This window comes from Mugil cephalus, chromosome 9, assembly GCF_022458985.1.
Source record: "Mugil cephalus isolate CIBA_MC_2020 chromosome 9, CIBA_Mcephalus_1.1, whole genome shotgun sequence".
Classification (NCBI taxonomy): Eukaryota; Metazoa; Chordata; class Actinopteri; order Mugiliformes; family Mugilidae; genus Mugil; species Mugil cephalus.
The window spans coordinates 23,396,887-23,411,082 of record NC_061778.1 but is presented as its reverse complement, the minus strand read 5'-3'; the positions used below and the strand labels follow the sequence as shown (position 1 = coordinate 23,411,082).

Sequence of the window (14,196 nt, the reverse complement as noted above, 5' to 3'; positions counted from 1 at the left end):
TGAAAATCTCACACTCACATGCGAAGCTGCTCAATATGTCACTGTGGCTTGTGACTATGTGCATTTTGCACATTTATAACTCAAGTTTGTAACTGAAATATATTAGGATTTTATACGAAGACAAAACATTGCATGTGATAACTGTGATGAAGATCATTTCCCTCAACAACAGAGGTGTGAAATACACTGATTTAAGGCGACGTTTAAGCACAGGCAGACTTTTTTACCACCGATCTGAACACACTCACTCAAAGAAATCTATCAACCCAAATTATTATGGATTGAAAAGAATCAAGGAACGGGCACTGATTGCGTAGAAACCTGGCACTGTGAGAGCTACAAAGAGTCGCTGATTAATAAATGTCTGCTGGTGGACAGAAGCTGGGGCTGCTTCTGGAATCAGAGAAACAGATTTTTAATTGTTGGGGACTTGAGATTGCCGTAGTGTCTGCACAGCCTGGAGCTCAGAGGCACAGCCCCCAAATAGATAACGTGCACAGAACTTTTAAAGCCTCCAGACCTTTTTTCTTCTTGACATGACTGGAGACATCGCACTTTCTGTGCTTGTTTGTTATCATAAATGACTGATAAAACCTTATGTTATTGGTGGTAATTTGAAGATTAATCTACATGACTGCTATAGAGTTACAAAGAAAAATAATGGAAAAAAAATACGAGGATTGCTTTTAAATGTATTTTTGCCTATGGGAAATTAAGGTTTCTAGGCATAGTGTTGTAAGCTGTAAGACATTAAATTGAGCTTTACAGGCAGCTGCTGGTTATGGTATGTGGTGTTTATAGTATAACAAATTTACAGACAAATGAAGGCTGACGGAGATGTTGCCTGTGTCTGGACCGACTAATTGCATTTGAACTACAGCCAGCAGTTAACTGGTACGTTCAGTTCCTGAGTGAGAGAAAATAACTCCTCATACCAGCAGGTGGCAGAACTTTGAATCCGTCAGTCTGGAGGAGAAACAGCACAAGCTATTATTAGCTAGGAAGTGAGGAAGCAGAGGCGGATTTAGACATGGGCGACATGGGCAGCAGGTTTTCTATCGCCCGTCAGTTTGATATGATTCACTTTGTCGGTTGAAGTGGGTGCGCTCCAACTTTCTGATGAGTAGGCAGATCTTAGTCATCGACATAGTGGGACATGTCGACAGGTGGAGGTTGATTTCAGGTGGGGAGCAGGGGACCAACAGACCTCTACGGTAGGCTTCTACGCATTTAAAATGACACCACAAAACAAATTATCATTCTACTGATAATATAGAGCCATAAGTTCACAGGCACAATTTCCTGGTTTGTGTTAAATAAATACCAAAGCAGTGTGTACACCATCAAGGTGACCTGTTAAGTCTTGAGTCTTAACTGTTGTAGTGATTCTCCACTGCCACCATGGGAGAAGGACAGGACAAAGCTATCAGGTGCCCACTTTAGAGGAAAAACAAAAGATGAGCTCAAGAGATAAATGTATGCAGCGCGCTAAACAGTTTTTAATACTTACACGTAATCATGTCATTGGGAAAAAAAATGTGTATATTTTCCAGATGTTAAAGCTTCAGACACATCATGGCCATGTGGCTGTTATGGTGGCAGTTTGTAATTCAGCCTCGGTTAAAGAATAAAATTTGACATAATAAATTTGAAAGTAGCACCTCGTGCCACTGACAACTCAGCCAGAACTCCTTTTAATAAAATTTCTAAGAAGCACCAGTAAATTGCAAGGCTGACACATCTCTAATATGAAAGTGTGTAACTATCCATTTCTTACATAATATTCTCCCTCAAGTGTTGACAATTTAAATTTGCTGCTTCGCCTAATTATGCGATGTGTGAATTCAGCAGAAGTTTGACGCAGTCGACTGTGTTACTGAGTTATTTGCTTCAAATGAGGTCTTGTGAACGCTAACATGAACAAACACACGAAGCAAGTCAATGAATGATTTATTCTCTAACTCAGCGCACACACCAGTTAGAGCAGACAGGAATTAAAATGCTTAAATCTTTTACCGTTATTACAAGCTGACCCTCAGATCACTGACATAACCACTATCACATCCAGAAACTAAAAGGCTCTATTTTTTACATGCTGAGGAAAGTTGAGAATGCAGAAGTTAACTTCCTTTAATGCTTTATACTTTCAGGAGTCAGATATTTATAAGCGAGCTTGTGCCATCTACCTCCAAGATTCAGTGCAAAGAAAAAAAGCTGTGACATGTGATTAAGCAGCAGCCGTCAGCGGTGAATAGCCATCTGGAAACGGCAACAAGTAGGTAATTAGCGCTGGAAAAAAAACAGACACCTTTCTAGCTGCAGCTGGAGAAAATGCTTAATATATTCAAGGTCTTGGAGGCGCATCAACTTCCCATCGGTCGTTAATGGAGATAGCTTTTGCTTTTTGACAGTAATGGGTGTCTTGGTCAGTTTTATTCTTGAATCAATACGTACAATACAACCCTAATGTGGCAAATTAAAGAACCTCTCTAGCTACACATCAAGGCTACAATGAGGTATTGATTTATGAGACATGAAATTTCAGGAGATCAATTCTTTCCACTGCATTTCAGTGACAGCAATGAAACCTCAGGATACAGTGTAAAAACACATTTTGACATTAAAGCGACCATTCACCGTTCCCCACCATTTCCCTCTAAAGCGAGATTTTGCTTTATATGGTACCCACAGCCCTCTTTGTGTCACATTTACCTTCTGTGTCTATTGAGACCAGCTGTAATCATCTGAGTTTTAATTGCAATGATGTAGATAGAGGCCTAGGTGTAAAGACTTATCAGGCTCAAGAAGAAGAAATGAAAAAAGAGGTTCCCAGCCAGGGATGGCAAGGGAATTTGTAGATATTAACTTGCTGTCATAGCCGATGAGGTGATCCGAGTTACATTTAAAATTATGTTTCCTTTTAAAAAAGGCAACTGGACTTTCTGGAGGACATTTCTCCTATCATCCGAATAGCTTCTTCAGCTCTAAGAGACTGGTGGGAAATCAAGATTTAATAGGAAAGTCATCAGAAACTTGCTTGACTTGTTTCTGTAAGACCCAGAAACTGGTGCCACTAATTGTCAATAAGGGCTGGATACTTAAATGAAACGTGCAATTAAAACTGATACACGGATTGATGTGGTCAAAGATGACCAGCAAAAATCTTTTTTAAATCCACAGAACAACACTGTGGCAAAACATTCAAAGTCTCCTCTGTACTGCACTGAAATGTCCCCAGGCTCTTTAAAATATGAAACATCAAGTCTTCTGTCATCATTCTGACCTGTCATTACAGACGGTATAAAAGAGTCGACATGATTTGAAATGTGAAGACAATTTGGTGAAGTGCCTTACTGTTGACACAGGAGTCCGATCATAAGGACACCTTTCACTTGATTTCTTACCTTAAAAACCAGGTTAAGTTTATGGCCTCAAATGTGATCACATTTTGAGCAAAACATAGTAACAGGTAACATTGAATGCTTTTGGATATGGCTAATTTATGACCGATATGTTGCTGTAACAAACACAGATGAATCCCAATGAATATCACAGTCAAAATAAATTGCAGTTGCACCTTGCTAATGCTAGCATTAGTGAACTGCTAACAGAAATGGTCCCAGCAGGTGTGTGCTAACACTATAGAATTCTTGTTATTTTAACTAGCTTGATAACAAGTTATATTAACAAACATTAAGATAACAAAAATAGATTTTAGTTTCCCAGCACATTTGACATTTCCAGCAGTTCTCACCCAGATTCAGACTTCAATCTAAATATAACCTGATGATGTTTGGAATACTGACTTCAAAAAGCCATTCCATAAATAAATGACTTAACACGTTTACTTCTTTCATACAGTGACTTCCATGAACATATCGCTGTCATGCTGAAAGAAATGATTGTTTTAAAAGAGGAACGAAAGAGAGGCCTTCTCCCCGAATCAGAGAGAGAAAATAATTACCCTTGCTTCCCAGTGGGAATGAAAATGGGAAACATATCTGCTCAATTAATCTGCCAAAAGCCTTCTGCTACATTGGAACTTCTGATAACAGCCACTGTATGGAAATAAGGTGTCCACACGCAGTAGTCAGCACCGTACATCCTCTTGGAGACGGAATGAAAATGAAACTCTGCTTTTAATTTATGTGATAGCTGGCATTTAGTATCGCTTTCATGTTGACAACACTCCCGTCTGCCTTTGCCATCAGCCTGGCACCATTCATGTACTGTAGTGGGATTACAACACTGAACTGTGAACATGGCACATGTACGGCAGGGTGTACAGCTTTGAGGTTATAGTGTGTCATTTTGTATTGCTGCAAAAACATCAACATATGCAAATAATAATATGCAAAACACTAGTCCCATTGTTTTTCAATTAGGGTACATTTTATTACTGCTTTAAGAACACAGCACTATCTTGACTCAAAAGTGTTTCTGTAGGGTTTTCAGATTTCTAGTGACGTAGTGGGAAAACTATAAAATGTACTAGTATCATGATAATGAAATAGATGACGACAACTCTGTAGACACTGTAGATGTGTAGGACACTTAGGAGAATAGAGAAAAAAAAGTTTCAGCAAAGATGTTGCTTCAGTTTAAGACCAAATGTGCATATTGTTAGCCTAATAGCATACCTGCCTAAGTCATTTGCGGACTTACTGTTACAATATCAATAAAAATGTGTTTGCTGAAAATGGTGTTTTTTTTCTTGTTTTCCGAAACGTTCAAATATATTATGCTCTTAGGCTAATTTACCTTGCATGAAACCAAATGAGATAGTAAATGATGCCACAATTCTTAATATGACATTGAACTGTTCAGTACGCCATCCACAGTTCAATAAGTGCCTGTTTTACGTTTCCTACTCGAACAGAAACACTTGCAACATAACTGCACACCTGCAGCGCCGCCACCCAGCCGTATCCCTGCCTGAAGGAATCATGGCCAAATAGTTAGCAGGCGTACTCAAAAAGGGTACCCTTCCCTAATGTCTCCCTAATACAGTACATATCCCACTGATTCAGCTGTTGGGGTTGGAGACGCAGGCTTTCGTCATCTTGTGAAACTCTTGATCTTCTCTTGAATCTCTTGAATGTTTTTTTGCACGTTTTTCTGCAAAACCAACTTTTGAGAAACCAGAGGTACTGAAAATGAATTGTTTCAAGGACAGTACCTTGCTCTCACTACAGACTGTGGAGCCTTGTACTGTATGTTGGGTTTTAAAATGAAGTAGTTCTAGAAAGCATTGTTACAAAATCACTACTATTACAGCACAAAATGCTTCATCATCAGAAGTAAGACACTTGCCATGCTTGTGATGGTAGTCGGAAGCTTTCACAAACCAGGACAAAATGCATGTCTCTGACTTACTAAACATACTAAAAGCATCCCTGGGACCAGGATAGTCAAGTCCATATAAACACATCCAGTGAGGAATAAATGGGACCTTTCCTCATACATCTGTTACAAATCAAATAGGAAAAGTAGTCTTAGACATAGACTGTTGTTTTGCTCAGCAGCTAAGTTTGCCACATTTTAATGCACAGTGTCAGGGCTCATTGTGGCAAACAATGCCATTCTGAAAACCATTTTGTTAAATTGATGACGCCTTGTGCTGGTAACTAGCCAGTGAGGATGTTCTCCAAGCTCCACATAAAATCTCCTGTAAGTCCTGTCCGTCTCTGTCTGTGCTTCTCTGCTCTCAAACATCCTGCGCACATCCTCTCTCCTGCATCTGTCTTCACCGTCTACTACCTCCCAGTGACCTTTGCATTCTGCTTTGTGATTCTATCAGTTACTTCTAATTACTTCCTGGATATGACCCAAGCTAACATGACATTATTGGCTCTCGTTTTTAGGACAAGCTGTATGGACATGACCAAAATGTACACCGAGGTCCATTTCAATAATCAAAGTTCACCCTTGACAAAGAATTTTTCTTAGCACATCAAACAAAGGAAAGGAGGAGACAAGTTGGTCGAGAATAAAAAAAAAGAAAAGGAAAAAAAAAGACATGGCTCAAGCAGTAATAGGAAAGGGTCCTGTCGTAATATTTCAGCAGTATTCTTGAGGGATTTCATACCTGGATAGAGCTAGACAGCTAGACTCACAGAAGACACCTGGTGCTGGATTATTTGGATATTTAAAATGTTTAAATCTGCAACTTTGCTTTGTGTCTCATTCTATTCAAATGATGACATTCAAAGCGTAAATGATCACAGACAACCTAATGATTTATGTGAGCCCCCAATGCTGCTAAAAGCATCAAAAGAATCAGACTTTAATATCTGTCAGACAGCAACCTCAGAGGCCTGTCTACATGTACAACACAGAAGAGAAGTGGTGAGGTCTCTAGAGGGATGAAATCACTTAAAAGGGGAAAACATCTGTTTGCAGAGAGAACACAACAACAAGTGCATCATGTCTGCAAAGCACCTTTTTGATTTTGATCTGTGCTTGTTTACCGTTTCGTGGCGTTTTCAACCAATTTTGTTTCTCTTCAAATAAAATGCAGATGGACTCATGGGGTTATTCAACTGTTGAAAGGCTATATATTATTTTTATTTCCCGTGATATTTTAAAAAGCAGGAGCTGTACAAAGCCGCACCAATCTATCAAACATTTGTTTCACTCACAACCATTAATTTTAAGCCAAAACAGCTAAGAAATAACTTTGCAAAGATGTTCAGTCTTAAAAAACTGATGCTGATAAAGTGCTGTGGGACATGTTGCAGGTAAATATGGATGAAAACTCTGTATTATGAAGCTCAATAATGGTGACAGTGACCCAAAGACATCCTGACATCTCGGCTGTGCACAATTCCAGCTAACTCAAAGGCAATTAAAAAACAAAAAGTAAAGAGAGGAGGTAAAGGGTGACAGGGGACATCTAAGCCATTCCTTTAATTATGCATAATTTTAAGGCAATTATGAGTCAGATAACGTTTTTACGAACTGACTATGCTCTGGCCAAGACTCTGGCCAAGACCAGGCCAAATAAATTTCTGAGGCGGGCTTTAGAGTAACGTTAAAGCCCTGATTTGTTTCTGGACTATCTAAATGGATGGAGAGGTATTTTCTTATAGAGACCAAAATTATTTTTTAACCAGGCTGTGAACATATTTATGTCCACATGTCCATCTGCATACCATGTTGCAGGTCCATGGGGTGTTTAATGTGATTTAAGAGCAAGCCTCAAATGGCCATTAATAGAACTTCATGTTCCATTATACAACTCTCGATCTCTCTCTTCCTTTTCTTCCTTCACCAATAGTAGTGAAGTATGAATATTTGGCACGTCACACCGATGTTGTGTTAATCCCACGGCAACCGTTAATTAGGTTAATTTTACATTTTGGACTGTAAAGGAGGCATTCTACAAATCTTGCATCTAAATCTAATTTAGCTTAACTACTGGGTGAGTTGTCCAAAGGTCACTGGAGAATAGTGTTAATTTTGCATTATGTTAATCGTCCAAACACACAACGGTATTGTTTGGGCGTGCGTTTGTTATTTGCGAAACATAATTCCACCTGATGTGCAAAATGAGTGCAGGAACAGCTTTCGCAAATTGCTGTTGTTAAATGAGTTTTTGGAGACAAATGCATTTTGTAGTACACAAAAAGAAAAACATATTCCTCCCATACAGGCATCGTCATGACGCTAATTATAGCGTGTGCTGTGCCCCCCTCCCCACCCCCTCTCCCACCGCGCTTTTTGTTTTCATCTCATCCTCTCTCTGGTGTGACATGTAGGAAGTTCGTTTTGCTTGCCACTTGCTCGTTAATTTCCCACCAGCACAGTGAGCAGTTTCCTTGCATTAGCTAAATTATCATTCAAATGTTATGATTTCTGTTCTATTAGATATCGAGCACAGAGCAGAGCAAGGCAGCTAAATAAAGTCACTTGTAAAAGTGAAGGAAAACAAAAATGACTGGCATTTAGCATTATATTTCACACATGTGGTACATTACTTTGGTATGTAAGATATGAAAAATTGCATAGTAGTGTGGAACAAATGAGAGACACTACTCCTTCTGTGTGTGAGGAAACCTCTGTCTTCACTCAGATCAAAAAGCTGCAACACTCAAGAAAGAAAAGTCTGGATCAGAAGCCTCAAATAAGAGAATAAAAACTACTGTAAGACTTGGATGACAACATGGCAGTAACCTCTTACACATACATATCTGTTGGCAATCAATACAACTTTAATCTGTGACATAGTTAAACAGTGTTGAAAGGAACTTCATTGTTCATGCAATTCAATTCCGAAAAAAATCAAGTTCTTACATGAACCCTGAAAGAGAAACATTGAAGGTGAAACAATTCAGCATTAAAGGAAGTCAATCCATTGTGTTGAAAGAGTTGGTACTAATTAAAAAGCAGACAATATATAACTCAGCATGTCACCCTACAACATAAGTCAATCTGGCTTATGGCAGCACTCGTTAATACCGGTAAAACATGCCAGCAATGCTGACCCTCCGAGTGTTTCATATTTATTATGAGAAGGTGATTAGTCGGGGAATACATGAGGCTTACGAGGGGATACAGTTTCAACACACACCTCCTGATCCTGTTGGATTTTATTAAATGAATGCTATGGCACTTGTTGTGAAGGAGAAGGATTTAGAGCGAAGCAACTATGGGATGCAGCCACAAAAGGCATGCCCCTGCATTTAAACGTTCAGACAAAGGGAAATGCTCTCCAGATGGCACACAGTGTCAAGATAATGATATGCAGCTGCTCACAGTAAGGCGGTGAGGACAAGGAGCCATGAGAGGTAGCAATAAATCAGTAACCAGGGTAAAAAAAATCCACCTCAGTTCAAGTTCAAATTACGTCTGTTCGATGAAACAGAGTAGAAGACGACCTCACAGAGACTGATCTGGGACCACTGTAGCAGAGCAGTGGAACACATGGAGACACAGCTACTACTTCCCTCTTGTCTTCTAAGTTAAGTCGTCAACATTAACTCATGGAAATATTTTCTTCTCTTTCTCCCTATTTTTTTGTTTGTGACTGAGGCTTCATTTGTAATGGACTCAAATGTGTGTGTGTGTGTGTGCCAAATAATAATCAAAAGATCCCTTGTAAAGTACGACTGCGAACCCGTGCTTTCCCGCAGACTTGATTTATTTTATTCATTCATCTCATCACACTCAGGGTCTCACAGATCTGTCAGGTAGGCTGCAGCTGGTCAAACCATTCAAGATTCCAGATTCAAGATCACTTTATTGTACACGCAGGGAAATTGTTTTGTCCAAGTGTCTCAAGATAACAGAGAACATAAATGTGACCAGACATAGACATAAGAGTATGAGTCAAAAAAATACAATAAGATAAAAAAAAATTTAAAAAAATCTTAAAAATAGTGTAAGAATGAGGTTGTAAGTTACAAGCACTGCAACAGCTATGAATGACCTGCTTTCTTACAATGTCTGGGAGAGAGGAAACCCCAGTAGTGTCTGTAATCTGTAGCTAATGGTGTGACTTTTCGTGTGGGCACCAGAGAGCAGGAGGGTGACCCTGCCACACTGGGAGGGAATCCAACATCAATCTTCATTCTGAGCGGGGGTCAATGAATGCTAAAAATAAACACATTAAACTGACAGAGATAGAACTCCGCCATCTGAACTATGCACCTGTGCACATCTCATTACAAAGGGGAAATCACATAGGTTTGAGACTGGGAAAACATTTGCCCGACCATTTTTGCACAGTGCAAAATAATGTGTAAAATGTCAGCAAACACTGATCTGAACTGCTATATGTGACCCTAAAGCTGCCATGACCGAATAGTGTCTGACATCTGGGTTGCCATGTCTGCTAAATATTTAATTAGCTGAAAGTATAGTGTTACTAGTACTCATGAATGCAAATGGTCTCGCTGCTATTTGACTCAGAGGGCTCTATTATCTTTTATTATCTGATATATATCAGTAAACAGTGTTGTAGAATTCGTCAACTTCCTACTCTACAACAGCCACAACATTACAACCAGTGACAGGTGAAGTGAATAACAGTGACCATCTTGGGACAACACAATGTTCTGCTGGGAAACTTTTGTACCTGGTATTCATTCATGTGGATGTTACTTAGACATGTACCATCCACCTAGACCAGACCAGACACCCCCACACTACAGTAATGACACTCCTTGATGGCAGCAGCCATCCCCAGCAGGATGCAGCCTGACATACACACAAAAATGCTTTAGGAACAACTCAGAAAACATGAAGAACAGCACAAGGTGTTGACCTGGCCTCCAAATTCACTAGATCCCAAAGTTATCAAGTATCTGTGAGATGATCCACAGAGGACCCTCCCCTCAACCTATAGGACCCCCACTAACGAGATTCTGTTTCCAGACACCACAGGACTCCCTCAGAAGACCCAAGTCCATTCTCTGAAGAGTTACAACTGCTTTGGAGTCAAAAGGGAGACCTACACAATGTTAGGAAGGTGGTCATAATGTTATGCCTGAAGTGTAAATCTCTGTGTGCAGAGTTCAGTGTTCTTGACGTTCTCAAGTGAAATGAATGTGGCAGAAGTTTTCCACTAGCCTGAAAGCCAGCACAAATTTCGCAGCCCATCACATGTCCCTCTGTTGAGTAAAGATTATGACCTACAAAGATTGTCCGGGCCAATCAAGCTCTTTGTGTGGTGATAGACAGAATAGTAATAGCAAATTAGTCACACACACGGCAATCACCTGATCACCATGGAGTAGAATTTGTTTAGAACAATGGCTTAAATGGCTCTGATCGTTTGTAAGATTGACAATTTGCATGCAGACGTGTTTTTCTCCATAATGACACCAAATGGTGTGTTACCAGACTCATGTTCAGGTAAGAACTGAGGCTGGCTACATCAGGCCAGTATTCTGCTAATAATCAGAATAAAAAAGTGCCTCTGCAACCACCTAAGTCAGACTGTGACACATTGATAATCCTTCAGACTGGGACATGGTAGTTCTTAATAATCATATAAACTCACTGATCAGTCTTATCCAGTCATTTGCCTCACGGGAGGTTAACATCAGCTGAGGAAGGATGGACAGGAAGGACAGAAGGAAGGTTGAAGCTAAATGGCAGTAACGAAGTTAGAATTGATGTGTGCAGTGCTGCCTTGGTCATCATCATCAATTTAACTCAGTGTTGTCAGTAAAGTTAAGGGGAAAAAATCTTTTTCTTTTCTTTTTATAGTTGCAGCAAGGCTCCACAGCGAGTAGAACGACATTACTCATGAAAAAAAAGTTCTATTCCGATTGATGTATTGGGGCATGTAAACATGAGCATCACATTTCATCAGATCATGTTCTTACACTTTCATGTAAACAGTTAAGCTGTAATTTCCAATCAGAATGATTTCAACTGTGCTGAGGCTGTATTTTTTTAATTCTAGTTTTTAATGCGTTCATATGGTATCAAGCTAGTATGATTCCCTTAGGCTGTGTTTGTAATTAACTTTTTGTTACATCGGGGTCCTCGACTGCGTGAAACTAATTTGTATTTAAACCGTAGATCCAATTTGGAATTTGCTTCTCAACTTCATAGATCTAGCTGACATTGTATATATGGCAGCGATCGTGCAGGTGGATGCTCAGTTTGCAAGTTTGTTCTGTTAGAAAGCTAGGATATTAATTTCATAGTGTCAGAGAGTTGTCTATTAAGCACAATCTGTGTTCAGGACGACTCTGAACATCAACGCACCATGACATCATGAGTTAGAGGACAGGAGACAGACTGTGCGTGTGCGTGTGTGCAACAGAGGGAGAGACGGAGAGGGAGCGATAGCCAGGACAGGAGTGAATTATTACAGAGACCGAGCTCAGAGCTCAGCCATTGTTTCTGATGCAAACTTCCCCACATTCAAACATTTCAGCTTTTCACTAGATATTACACAGACTGTCACCTATTTTTCTAAGGAAATTAAACAATACATTCCCAACGGTGTTGGCTGCTCGGGAGAAGCTAGCACATTGTGTTGAGGGTATTGGTTTTATAAGAAAGGCTGGCGAGTGGCCAACAAGTCAGTCAGTCTGATTTTAATCATGAGTTACAGAGACTTCCAATTAGAGGAGAAACTTGGGAGTAAGATCAAAATGCCTCAGTTAAGATGCACTTTGAGGTCGTTTTTTTTTGTAGTAAGTGTAATAATTTAGTGATGATTAGTGTACCTGTTTGTACTGATCTAGCTGAGTGTCTGTCACCACTACAATGAATACATATGTTTTAGCTGTTCTTTTATTATCTATTACCTCAGTTCTTCAAATGTTAATGCACAATAATGAGGTACAACTGCAGATGCTTTCCATTTTGAAAGAAGAAACCATAATGGTGTTTGATCTGGAATCAAACCCCCTCAGATCTCAAGCTGTTCAAACTCTCCAAGCATCACAGCGCAAATGCAATACCTGCAACACTCCATATCACACAAAACACTGCCCGTTAACTCAAACGCGACGCCTGCTTCTGTTGCAGTTGGTGCCACCATGATTTGTGAGTCTGCTACAACCAGCTGGGACACAGAGAACATCAGCATCAGTGCTATCTACGACTGGTGGCTGGCTATGAAAGAAAAAAAAAAAAGTGCAGGTGCTTGCAGACTCAGGAGAAAAAAGTGCTGGCAGCATGTCGCTGCCTTTCTTCCATGGCAACCCCGTTACACAGCTCATACATCAAACGAAGCACAAACAATGCTGATAAAGATAAGTGATACACCAACTAAACCATAACTTCACTCTGACTAGTTGCTGATGTGGTGGTGATAGAGCTGCAACACTTCCCGTCCACTGATTCCCCCCTGGTGCTGCCTGGGAACTAACATTTCAGACACACTTGCATGCACATTGAGCTGTCATATTCATTCGTGCACATTCATTCAAGCACATTCAAAGCATACAGTGGAATGCATGTGAGAGCATGCAGCTTGTGTTGCCAAAGGCTGTGGAGAGGAGCAGGCATATGTTACCTCAGTGAGTGAAGCGAGGACCGGTCCCTGGGTGAGAGTCAAAGATCACCATGCCAGTGCCATCTGTCAAGCAGGTTGGTTACAAAGGAAGTAGGCGCAAGTGTCCCTCTCCCTCCTTCCTGTGCGCCTCTATGGCTTCACAACAAAGTCCTGTGCTACATTAGAGGAGAGCGGCGTACTCCACGAGCCGGGGAATCCTCTATCAGACAGAAGCCAAGCTGAGGCAGTTTAAATCCCCCATGAGGAGATGGAAGTATGCACCTCCCTTTTCTTGGGGAATCGCGGCTTGCTCTTGCACAAACCCTCTCTCTTTCTCTCTCTCCCTCTCTTTCCCTCTCCCTATCGCTCTCTCTGTGTTTCTTCTGTGTCCTTCTATGCTCCCTTTCTCTCCCCTTCCTGATCCTGCTTGTACATTCGCTCACTCGCTCGCTCACTCGCTCGCTCACTCACTCACTCTGGCATGCCTTCTTATCCACGGCGGCTCCAGCACCTACAGTCACAAACACACTGTACTATGCACACAGACATATGCAAATGACTCACATGAACAAACAAACACACACACAAAAAAAAATACAAGAGACACAAAAATCCTCCTGTCAGTTTCTTCGGAGTAACTCTACAATCTGATTGGTCAACTTCCTCCTCTTATACAATGCAGCTGTGTTTCTGTGTTATATCACACTATCCACATGTTCTCAAAGATACCGGTGTACAAAATAAAATCTCTGTTTTGCTTCATTAAGCATGATCACGTTCATCACTCCCTTTGTGAGCGACAAAAAAAAATTCCCAAATAAGCAATGTGTGTGGAGGGCTCTGGACAGATGTAAGGATGCCTCTGCTCAGGTTTAAAAACTGAATGAAATAAATCCCTCAGAACATGTACAAAACAATTTCATTTGGAAATCCTATTTCACCACGATCCAATAAAAAAAAAAAATAAATAAAAATGTGCTGTGCAGCTCATAAAGCTACCGTAAGCGCGATCGGATGCTCTCCAGAGATGTTCTATTTTCAGCTTTCAGTCGTAATGCACAACACAAGAAAGAGGGCAGTGAGGCGCTATTATGAGAATCCCACCCCACCTCCAAAACTCCCCCTCCCACCCTCAAAACCACAACTGACACTACTTCCCCATCTGCCTTCCTCCATGCTGCAAATCTCCATGGTTTAAGGGGATAGCTTAAGGAGGGAACGTGGGACACAGTGGT

The 14,196-nt window shown here is 40.5% G+C and overlaps 1 protein-coding gene across 6 annotated transcripts in view; it reads right to left on the bottom strand.

Annotated features, from left to right (window-relative positions):
• The window catches only part of gramd1bb (GRAM domain containing 1Bb), a 109,934-nt gene extending 96,507 nt beyond the window's left edge, over positions 1 to 13,427 (bottom strand). For 4 of the 6 annotated variants that reach the window (XM_047593807.1, XM_047593808.1, XM_047593810.1 and 1 more), the window contains exon 1: positions 12,983 to 13,427. The gene's annotated coding sequence lies outside the window, so the exon portion shown is untranslated. The remainder of the gene's footprint in view (positions 1 to 12,982) is intronic. The other 2 variants (XM_047593811.1, XM_047593812.1) reach the window with 2 other exon arrangements.
• Between the last annotated feature and the right edge of the window lie 769 nt (positions 13,428 to 14,196).